Source organism: Topomyia yanbarensis, chromosome 2 (assembly GCF_030247195.1).
Source record: "Topomyia yanbarensis strain Yona2022 chromosome 2, ASM3024719v1, whole genome shotgun sequence".
Taxonomy (NCBI): Eukaryota; Metazoa; Arthropoda; class Insecta; order Diptera; family Culicidae; genus Topomyia; species Topomyia yanbarensis.
In genome coordinates this window covers 404,100,206-404,111,075 of record NC_080671.1, presented here as the reverse complement: position 1 = coordinate 404,111,075, position 10,870 = coordinate 404,100,206, and the positions used below count along the sequence as shown (strand labels likewise).

Here is a 10,870-nt window from a genome sequence, read left to right as displayed (position 1 = left end):
GAACAGTGAAACCGGACGCTATTAACCCTTCCTTTTTAGGGTAGTCCACTGGATGACTACCAACCACTTTTTCGTTATAGTTCTTGAGCTGCTACAGCCAATCCAGTCCAACATTATCCAAGAACGTCGAGTGACACTGGTTGTTCAACCCGACAGCTCACGTTCTGCCTTCGTTGTAGCACATATTGCAGAACTGATTATGCTTTTTGCTTGGCAAAAGCTACCCAGCTGTACCGGCCTAAACATTGTTTCACACACAATCATCTTGCCCCGGAGACGCTCGTGGCTCTCTTGTGATCCAGATGCAGAAAAAAAACAACTATCGGTGTAGTAAAGCATAGAAAAAGAGGTGAAAAACTTGTAGGATCAAGTCATGGTATAGTGCAAAAGATGCGGTTTTATAACAAATTTGCAATTAAGAAAAAATTATCGCACTATCATTGTAACTGCAAGCTTGGTTGCCAAGAATATTTATTTGATAAGTGTTGGTACAGAGAAGAGACATACATATGTTATGGAGTGCAATATTCCTATCAAAACGGTAAAAAATAATGCATGATTCAATTTTTAACAAGTTATATTATTTATCACTTGAATAACTCTAATTTCCGAATCTCTCAAAACTGCTGCTTGTAGCGTTTTAAAGTGTTTATTTTGCCTCGTGTACAAATCACCTACCTGATTAGAGATTCGTAAACAATTTTGGACACTCCTGAACCATATGCTCCAGAACGACAAAGCTCGCAGTTTGTTAGTCTTCATTCGGAATGACCCATAATATCTCAATACTATTTCCCAACATCTCCAATAACCGTAACAGCATCGGAACCATTCACCTTTACTTCTGCACACGTTCGTGGCTTCATCGGCTAACTGGCTGCCTGGGTTTTTGCTATCGCCATCGTTTCGTGCTCCACCACCGCGACGGCATTTTACTTAGCGCGACTTTCCGAGTGGAGTTTGGGTCTTTTTTTTTGCTGCCCTGCTTGCCGGTGGGCTTCGAGTGCGTTTATTTCTGCAGTTACACCTGGGACGCTGGCGAAATACGACGTGTTCGCGGTGAATGTTGCTGGTGCGTGGGTTGTTTTGCCGGGTTTGAAATTGTGGCGCTTACATTTCTCAACCAAAGCAACTAATGGTGTGAAAAAAAAGCAGAAAGTGTTCGAACAGTAATCGGGCTGGTGGCTTTCCAAGGATTAATCAGTGTTGATAGGAAACAAGGCGTGCACCTCGATTTGACCAGCACTGACCGATATTGGTCAGCGCGGCATCATCGGCAATCGGTAGCAGCAGTGCGCGGTTTTTTTTTGCGGTGTGAATGCGCATGATTTGTGCAGCGCAGGATATCGAAACAAATAAACGAGCCGCAATTTGGAGCTTTCATCACCGCAAAGACACGGAGAAGAGGTTAGCTGAGAGGGTATTGAGCGGAGTGCTTATTTGAATAATAGTGTAAAGTGTCCATTGGTCTCAATTCGTTGAGCTGTTGAATTCACAATCAGTCACACACAGTAGTGGACCACCGTTTGGCAGTGCGTATCACTCATCTCAATTTCGGGTGCGCGTTTTGAAAAGCTATTCGATAGCGAAGAACAAGCAACTTCAACGGTGGTAGCAAAACAAGCCCGTAAGTAGAACATGGTGCTCTCGTTTGACTCTATTTGCGTTGCATACATTGCCCAGCCGGACCCCGAACCTCGCTTAACATTTTCTAATTGAAAGTGAAAGAGATCCCCTCTGTCCTCTTTATGCCTGACCAAGAGACTCGGAAAGCTGTGGTTGGTGCGGGCGGGTGTACCCATCTACGATGGTCAAAGCAAAGCGCCGATAAGGAGGTTATTTACATTTTCTTCACTCTCCGCACTCCATACTGTAGGTATCTGTTACTCCTCTTGGCAGCTCTTCCGCCGATCGACTGCAAGTTTGTTTTTACCAGAGAGAAAAGAAAGTGATCGGCGTTGTTGACGCGGCAATCGGCATGGGATTGAACGCTTCTGCAATAGTAAAATTGGAATTAGTTAGGCATACCCTGCCATGCGCGGCCAGTGCTGACAGATTTCATGTTAAGTTGTTCGAGTGTTATTTATAAACTATAGATACAAAACTCCGCACTAAAATTGTTGCGGCTCGGAACATTCGATAATTACCGATCTGTGAAAGAAACGTGGCTCTTTAACACCAAAAGATGAATTAAGATGTATTGAAATACATACCACTTTAACGTTCTGTATCTATTGTTCAAGCACATAAAACGACTTGTAAATTGCTTTTTATAGTTGCACAGACAAGCAGTTATAACATCTAGAACAAATTTTCAGCTTCTTATCGCTCATATCTACATACGAACTTGAGCCCTATTTTGTGGTTCGTGCTCAGCTTCCTACGTCAACTTTGATCTGAATCGACGATAGTGCTGTGCAAAGGTATATCACTCACCTGATGGTGTGGCGCTGGTATCTCAAGCTAGTTGTCGTATGTCTGTTTGCCTGTGCGAACTACCTGTTAGTTGCACCTTTCGCTAGTTAAAAACTACTTTTCAAAGGTCAGATTGATCGGTTGAAAGCTCTTTGCCTTCAGATAGGTAAAGCGATCTCCTTTCTGAATACTCAACGTAGGGGTTAGGTATTTTTTATATAGAATGTGTATGCAAAGTTTGAAATAAATCAGATAAGTAAGACGTTCTACAAAAAGCTTCGTCTCAGAGTCGCTTGTCGATATTTTTGCATAGAAAATTACAGAATGTTATTGAAATAATACATTACAATGCACAAAGGTTTTGATCAATTCGCTTCACTTAAACTTCTAAAAAAATTCGCAAAAAAGTGTAATTTTTCATGCTGAAACCCTTAACCCCCCCCCCCCCCCCTTTTATATTTTGAAATATATGCTTGTCTCATTCACGACTCGCATTTTCTCTCTGTTGCTTTCTGTTTAAGGGACTTGAAACAACATGTGACCTGATTTCAGTTTACTATTTCCGATTACGCGTTAAAGTTTTGAACCTGAAAATTCTATAGAGTGCAGATTTTTTTTTCGGGAATCTGTGACCAAAAGGATATCATTAAATTCCAATACAAGTGGAACCTCCAGTTTCCTGATAAATAATACCAAGTTGAGGAGAAAAACGGAGCTAAGTTCGTGACTTTTTTAAAGGGCAAATTTTGTTTGAAATAGCGAAGGACACTTTGTTGGTAGCACTATCGAAGAAAATAAAAACAAGTTGTATTTAAAAATATATTGAAAATTGTTGGAGTTATGGCCCCTCCCCCGAACCACATTTTTATCGCAGAGGCTTACGGTGAACACTTTCCCAGGTTTGGTTTCCAAATTTTTGTTTTGCAATAAAATAAAACTATGTTGACAAAAAACCGTGTTTGAGGGCTACAAAATTTTAAACAAAAATTCAACGGTCCTTTCAAGAAACTCCCTTCCGAAATAATCGTGTTCAAAGTTTTGTGTTGACTTTCTTTGCAGATAGAACCATCGCGCTTCAAACGGTTGTAGTTTGAAATCTAGCGCTCCGATCTGGATGATAATTTATACAGATATGTTCGAAAATATGTACTTCGGAATATGCAATATTTTTTTCTCGATCTTTTGAGCCTCAACTTTTAATTAAACACCTTAACTTAACTAGAAAGTGCATTGTATATTATTTAGCCATTTTTCAAATAACAGGATTTATACAAACATTTCAGAACTTGCTGAAACAATAGTTCTCAAATTCTTACAATTCGTTTTATTTATAAACCTCATTAAAAAAAATTCTTTTTCATTCTATATAGGGGAATTCAGATCTACCTAAGTAAATCGCCCTTTTAGGTGGATAGACGGGAGAAAAATTATCGGTCAAAGCTCCTAATTGAAAGTTTGAAACCTCAACTACATTTCAGTGCCATAAAAGTTCATTTGCATCACTCCATGGCAGCGTTAGGTGGCGATTTCCAAAATTCTACGTTTTTCCATTCTTTTACAATGGAGGGGTAATTCGGACCTTCCTACGGGGCAATTCAGACCGTCATTTTTTAATTTTTTTTACAATGGAATATTTATTGGAGAAACTTCTTAAAAAGCAAAAATAATAAATTGCGGAACAAAAACTTGATCTAGGTAGGTACAGCTATCGACTGACGCATCATGCATTTTCTTTGCTGTGGTGTGTGCAATCTTGTGCGTAGCCGCAAGCCGCTAAACAGTGGTTGATTGAATTGGAGGTCCGAATAGCACCGTATGATCAAGATGCACAAAAGTGGTGAGCGTCTTGAAAACATCTGTGCTATCACTGAAACAAAAATCATTCCAAAAAATAGGAACCTCAAGCTTTCCAAAACACTTACTTGTTATTTTTTTGCTTTTATTTGATGCTTTAATCACAGTTTTTTCATTATAATGATTTTTGCTTTGAGGATGGCAAAAAAAACACGTTTTATCCTCTTTCTAAAAAACAATGAATAAGATTCATCTGTCAAAATTAATGTTTTAGAATAGCGGTTCCACGAATACAAAAGTGGTGAGCGTCTTGAAAACATCTGTGCTATCACTGAAACAAAAATCATTCCAAAAAATAGGAACCTCAAGCTTTCCAAAACACTTACTTGTTATTTTTTTTGCTTTTATTTGATGCTTTAATCACAGTTTTTTCATTATAATGATTTTTGCTTTGAGGATGGCAAAAAAAACACGTTTTATCCTCTTTCTAAAAAACAATGAATAAGATTCATCTGTCAAAATTAATGTTTTAGAATAGCGGTTCCACGAATATATACGACAGTCAGAAAGTCTTACGATTTTCCGAGAAATCGAAAGGGGGTCCGAATTACCCCCACGGTCTTAATAACCCCAGGTTCCCCTACCCATTTTTTCAGTTTATTAATTTCATGTATCTAATTCGTTTTGTTCATTTTATTAATTTAGAGTGTTTAACTAATTGAAAATATACGTTCATTTTGTTTGGACATTTATTTTATTCCCCATTCATTTTATTTATTTTGTTCATTTGAGTACATTTTATATATTTTATTCTTTAAATTCTTTGGATTCCGTCTGATCATTTTATTTTTTCATTGCATTTTATTCACATCATTTATTAGACTTACTTTATTCGCTGTGTTAGTTTTACGCATAATTTCCAGTTCATACATTTAATTCAGTTTCTTCATTTAAATAATCTGATTAATTTTTTTTCAGTCATTTCTTCCAAATAAATAATTAATTGAAAACAATTTAATTCATTCCATGAACTCTGTAATATTTTAAATACGGTTTAATGCTTAATTGTAATCTTTAAAGTAATTTAACTCTGCTTATATTTTTCTTCTTTTACTTATTTTAGCAATTCTTTTCATTTTGTATTTGTTTCTTTCTGTCCTTTGATTGGGTTTTAAAAATTCGATTCTTATTGTTCATTTCGTTTGAAATACTTATGTTATTAATTTTATTATTTTTTTCGCATTATTAATTTTATTTATTTATGATTTTGTTCATTTCTTTATTTCATTCATTGTATTCGTTTTATTCATTTTATTTATTTTATTCATTAATTTTATTGATTTAATTCATTTTTTATTATTTTGTAAATTTTCTTAATTTTATTCATTTTATTAATTTCACTAAATTTATTCTTTTTATGCATTTCCTTCAATTTATTCACTTTATTATTTTTTTTTCGGTATATACATTTCATTTATTTTATTCATTCATTATTTGGCTATTGTTTTTAATCTTATTCATTTGACTAGCTGTAACCCGGTGCGCTTCGCTACACCCATCAGGACTAAACGAAATATTTTAAAAATACTAAAAATACCAAATATTTTTGCTCGCGGATAAACAATGTTCTTAGTTTGACCACCTGGAGCACAATTAACTTAATTGCTCTGTTTTCCTACACACAATCGTTTGAAATCCCTTGATATCATTCGAATTCGACGTACATCTGCTCCTTTATATTTTCTAGCTACAATGGTCGCTTAAATGAAATTTTTCAACCAAAGCACAGTTGTGGTGGGTCGATGTTGCGCAGTAACTAATATAATAGGCACACAAAGTTTCAATTGCAACACATGCGGTGCACAGTGTTGCAAAACGACGTTTTCGCGATCAAAATTTAATAACTCCTGATCCATTGGTTTTGGAGAATGGATTTTTTCGAAGAATTTTCTGGATATAAATAGATGCATGTTTTGATATAATAAATTGAGTGATTAATCCCCTAAAAGTGAGATAGAAAATTTATTTCCCCAAATAATATAGCTAGAAGCTCACTGTCTTCAGTAAAGTTCTAGAAAATATTATTGTGAAAATCTTTACTGAAGATACTAAAGCTTTATATAGTAACAGTAGCGAGATATGTAGGTTTGCTTAAGATAGACCCTTTCAAAACAGTTTTCGAATATAACTTTTTACGATTACTTTTTATTATTAAAAGTGTCTTCTACAAAGTTGTTAAAAGCGATAAAATACACATTTTTATAACAACGATGAATCTGTAGCTCTCGAAACAACAAAGTTATTGTCAATTTTCGAATATTTTTTATCAATTTACACCTTAAGCAACTTCCTTAATCGCAAAAATTCGTAGAAAGAACTTTATTTTTTCGATTAAATATAAAAACCTTCGTCTGACGGAGACTGCTGGGTTGGTAACGTATAAAACCACTACTCCGGAAAGCATGGTGGATCGACTGAATTAAATAATTCAATACGATAATCCATAGATTTATATGCGTAACAGAATTACCATCGATTTTATTTTGGATGGAGTAGTGTTTGAAATTGAAGTCAATTTACGCAATCGATTAATTCTTCAACAGATTGTATTATGTTACAAAATCATGTGAAAATGTGGTGCAAGTTATTGTTGCATCGATTAACATTTTCCCAACCCATATATCTAACTTTTTTGGCGAATTAACCTGCGAAGGTGACTATAAGAATCATTCAATAAAAGTATGCACATATAGTGAAAAGTTCTGTTTTCGAAACATATTTCCAATGATACGAAGACATAACGGAGTGTTGGTGGACGTGGGTAAAGTTAATTCATAAAAATGGTGCATTTAAAAAAATATTTTGGCGATACAGAGAGTGTTAGTATATTCATTCACTTTTCATATATTTACTGCACAATTGAACAGTATTTCTTCAAATATCATAGCAGAATACTAAAAATTGAGCCAGTGACAGAAAATCTCTGGAGGTATCTCGTTTTAAACTTGCTTTGTGGTGTAAATCATAAATCAAGATATATTGAACCAATCGTTTTCAAGGTTTGTACAGTTCTTCTACATATCTCCAGGTACTGATCGAAGCTTTTATTTTTTCCTAATATTTGAATTTTTTTATAGCATTCTGCAGCTAAAAATGCAATTTTCACTAAAAAAATCATGAAACTTATTTTTGTGAACAAAGTTATGATCTTTAATGATGTTATGATATGAAGGAGAACTGTGCAAAATTTCAAACAATTTGGTTCAGTAGATTTAAAGTTATTCTGTACATCGCATTTATTCGTGGTGTCTCCAGAAGATTTTCAATATTTTGCGGTGAACATTAAGGAAAATATTGCTTAAATGTTGCATTATTGTCTGAATAGACTAACACTCTCGGTATCGCCATTTTTTTAAGCACGATATTTTTTCAACAATAATCCTACCCCCTTAAGCAAGAACTGATTTCATCAGTAGGTGTCGACTAACGGATAAAATTTGACGAAGATCGCGGACCACGCTACCAAATATTCGATTAGTTGCTTTTATGGGTCATCGTGAATTCGTCCTATATAACAGTGTTGCATTCTTTCAGCATTTTGCTTACATCCGAATTTTGATTGATATTGTAAGTAACGTTTTCCGCAAGCGCAGGATTTAGTGGCTGTTTTAGGGCAGAGCTGTTCGTCCATAATCCAGCAATGTTGATTTAACTCCAGATGAAGCGATCGCAGGTGCAATTTTCAATTTAATTTTCGACAAATTCATGCAATTCATCAGTATTATATTGTCATTCGCGTAATAGATCTCTATCAAATAAATTCTTGCCATTTCATTTATGTGCTGGTAAACATACATGCAACAAAATTTTAGATTTTTGTAGTAATTGATAGATATTGCATCAGAAACCCTCCCTCTCCTTCAGATTCCGAAACCAACAATCATGTCCACCGTTTTGGTGCCAAATCATATATAATATATATAGCTAAAAAAGTTCTTCAGTACACCCCCCCCTCCCTCTCCCTTTCCTCGGATTAGGAACTTCTCACCCTTCGCATTGTTCACAAAAACCACCCCATGACCATCTCCTTAGTGGAAGGAATACTTATGTCAAAATTGAATTCATCGCTAATAATCACATTGAATTAATAGATAAGAATTATTTCAGAACCCTCCCCCCCTTTCTTGGTCCACTCCCATCATCCATCGGCTCAGTGGAAGAAATACATATGTCAAATACTAATAAATATGGAGATATAAATAATTCTTTGCCTAAAAAACAACCCCCTCCCCCTAAAGCTAAGTGTACCCCCCCCCCCCAAAAAAAACATACCATGAACATCTTTTTGGGGGAAAGAATACGTATGCCAAATTTCATCAAGATCGGACTTGTAGTTTAGTTTAGGTTGTAGTTAGCGGACATACATAAAAACATACACTGATTTTTATATATATAGATTTATTTTATTCAAAATTATTCAATTGATTCATGTGATTCAGTTTATTGACATTAGTTTTTTATTTTATTTAATTTATTAATTTGGAAATTTTTATTAATTTTATAAGTTTTATTTTTTTAATATTTTTATTTATTTTGTTAATCTTATTCAATTTACTTATTTTATTTGTTTTATTAATTTTATCCCTTTTATTTATTTTTTTTCATTTTATTAATTGTATTCATAATTTTAATATTTTGAAAATTTTATGAATATAAAAAGTTTCATAAATTTTATTTAGTTCGTTCACTTTGTTCGTTTGATTTTTTTATCCTTTTTATAAATTTCGTTCATTTCACTTATTTTATTCAAATGATTCATTCCACTCATTTTATTATTTTTATATTTTATTCATTTGATCAATTTTAATAATTTTATTTGATTTGTTCACTTCTTTTGAAGCATTTTACTTATTTTACTCCTTTTACTCATGTTATTCATTAATTTCATTATTTTAATCAATTTTACGAATTTTGTTAAATTTATGCATTTTATTCATTTGGTTTATTTTACTTCTTTCCTTCATTTTATTCATTTCATTAATTTTATTCATTTTATTTATTTTATTCGTAGTATTCCTTTTGTTAATTAATTTTATTACTTTCAATTCAAAATTTCATTGTTTTTATTATTTTCTACATTTCATTCATTTTGTTCATTTTATTAAATTTATTAGTTTGAATAATTATATTCATTGAATTCAAAATAGTCATTATTTTGTTAATATTATACATTCTGTTCATTTCATGCATTGTATACAATTTGTTAATTTATTCATTTTATTCTTTCTATTATTTCATTCCTTGTATTCTTTTTATTAATTTAGTTTATCTCTATTCGTTTTTAAAATTGTATTCATTTTATTGATTTCATTAGTTTCAATAGTTTTATTATTATTACTAATATTATTAATTTAGAGGTAGGCGGTTTACGTCATTTTCTGATGCAGATTAGTACTGGAGTTAATATCTTAATCTTTTTTCTATTTCTAAACCCAAGACCATTGAAAAAAAAATTTAGTTTGTTTCCGATTATGACAATAATACATACTGACACATGTTTTACCAAATTGAAAATCATGTTTCTATTAAGTTTTTAAATTTTATTAATTTTATTCATTATACAATGAAGATCCGATTTTATCAGCCCCCGATTTTATCAGCCCACAATTTTATTAGCCCCCGATTTTGTCAGTTTTTTTACCCGATTTTATCAGCCTCATATGAAAATTGATAGTTGGTAGTTTGATGGTCTCTAGCAGACGAACCAAGTTGCATTCGAGTAGGGGAACATGGACTTGACCATGTTTTCAGCTAAACCTGCATAAATCTCTAAAAAAAAGCCTTCAAACCCTTAAAAGTCATTGAGATATAATGTGCAAAGTTATTGTGCGTGTTCATGATGTTTTGCAGTATTTTTAATTTAATTTTTCAAAAGTTATAAAAGTTTTCTGTGATCGTTTTTTTTGGTCATATCTCCCCACTGCGGGGAGACTTGACCAAGACAATTTTGAAAAACTCGTAACAAAAAATAATGACATAAAACATACTATATTTTTCATATTTTTGAGATCCTTAGGTGGCAGTAAAAATATAGAAGGGTTTGCATTTCTTTTTAAGGAGTAACTGTGCTGCTTACATTGCATGTTCACACGTTATTAAATCAGTCATATTACTGCTAACTTTGCTTACTAATACTAAAATATTTAGACTGATGTTTGAGGTGGGATTTTTTATGGCGTGATTAACATTAACAGTAGCATAGTTAATATCAAAAATTTTGCATCTTTCTTCAGCTTAATGCCACTTGGTCAAGTCTCTCCAACATTAGTTATTGCGTTCAATGTCGTGCAAATTTTAGTAATGTCTTTTCCAATGTTCCGATTTGTGTGAATTCATTTCACTGCTTCATATGGAATAAGATGATATATGAGTACTTTAATAGTAATTAGTAGTCGAGTGGATATGTGCATACAAAGTTTGATGAAAAATTACATAATTTAATGCAAATTTATTAATTACGGAATATAAAAATATTTTTGAAAAATAAAATAAGAACCGAATATTAGACGTCATTGCTAAAAATGGAATCTTGCGCTTGAACATGTCTCCCCATGCTCCATTAAATCCTTTCTTGAGATCCGAGACAAGCAAAAATATTTTT

General features: G+C 33.0%; 1 protein-coding gene across 1 annotated transcript in view; it reads left to right on the top strand.

The window, feature by feature from the left end:
* Positions 1-1,033: 1,033 nt before the first annotated feature.
* Positions 1,034-10,870, top strand: part of LOC131684983 (uncharacterized) — a 63,392-nt gene continuing 53,555 nt past the window's right edge. Inside the window, exon 1 of the mRNA XM_058968295.1 lies at positions 1,034-1,627. The gene's annotated coding sequence lies outside the window, so the exon portion shown is untranslated. The remainder of the gene's footprint in view (positions 1,628-10,870) is intronic.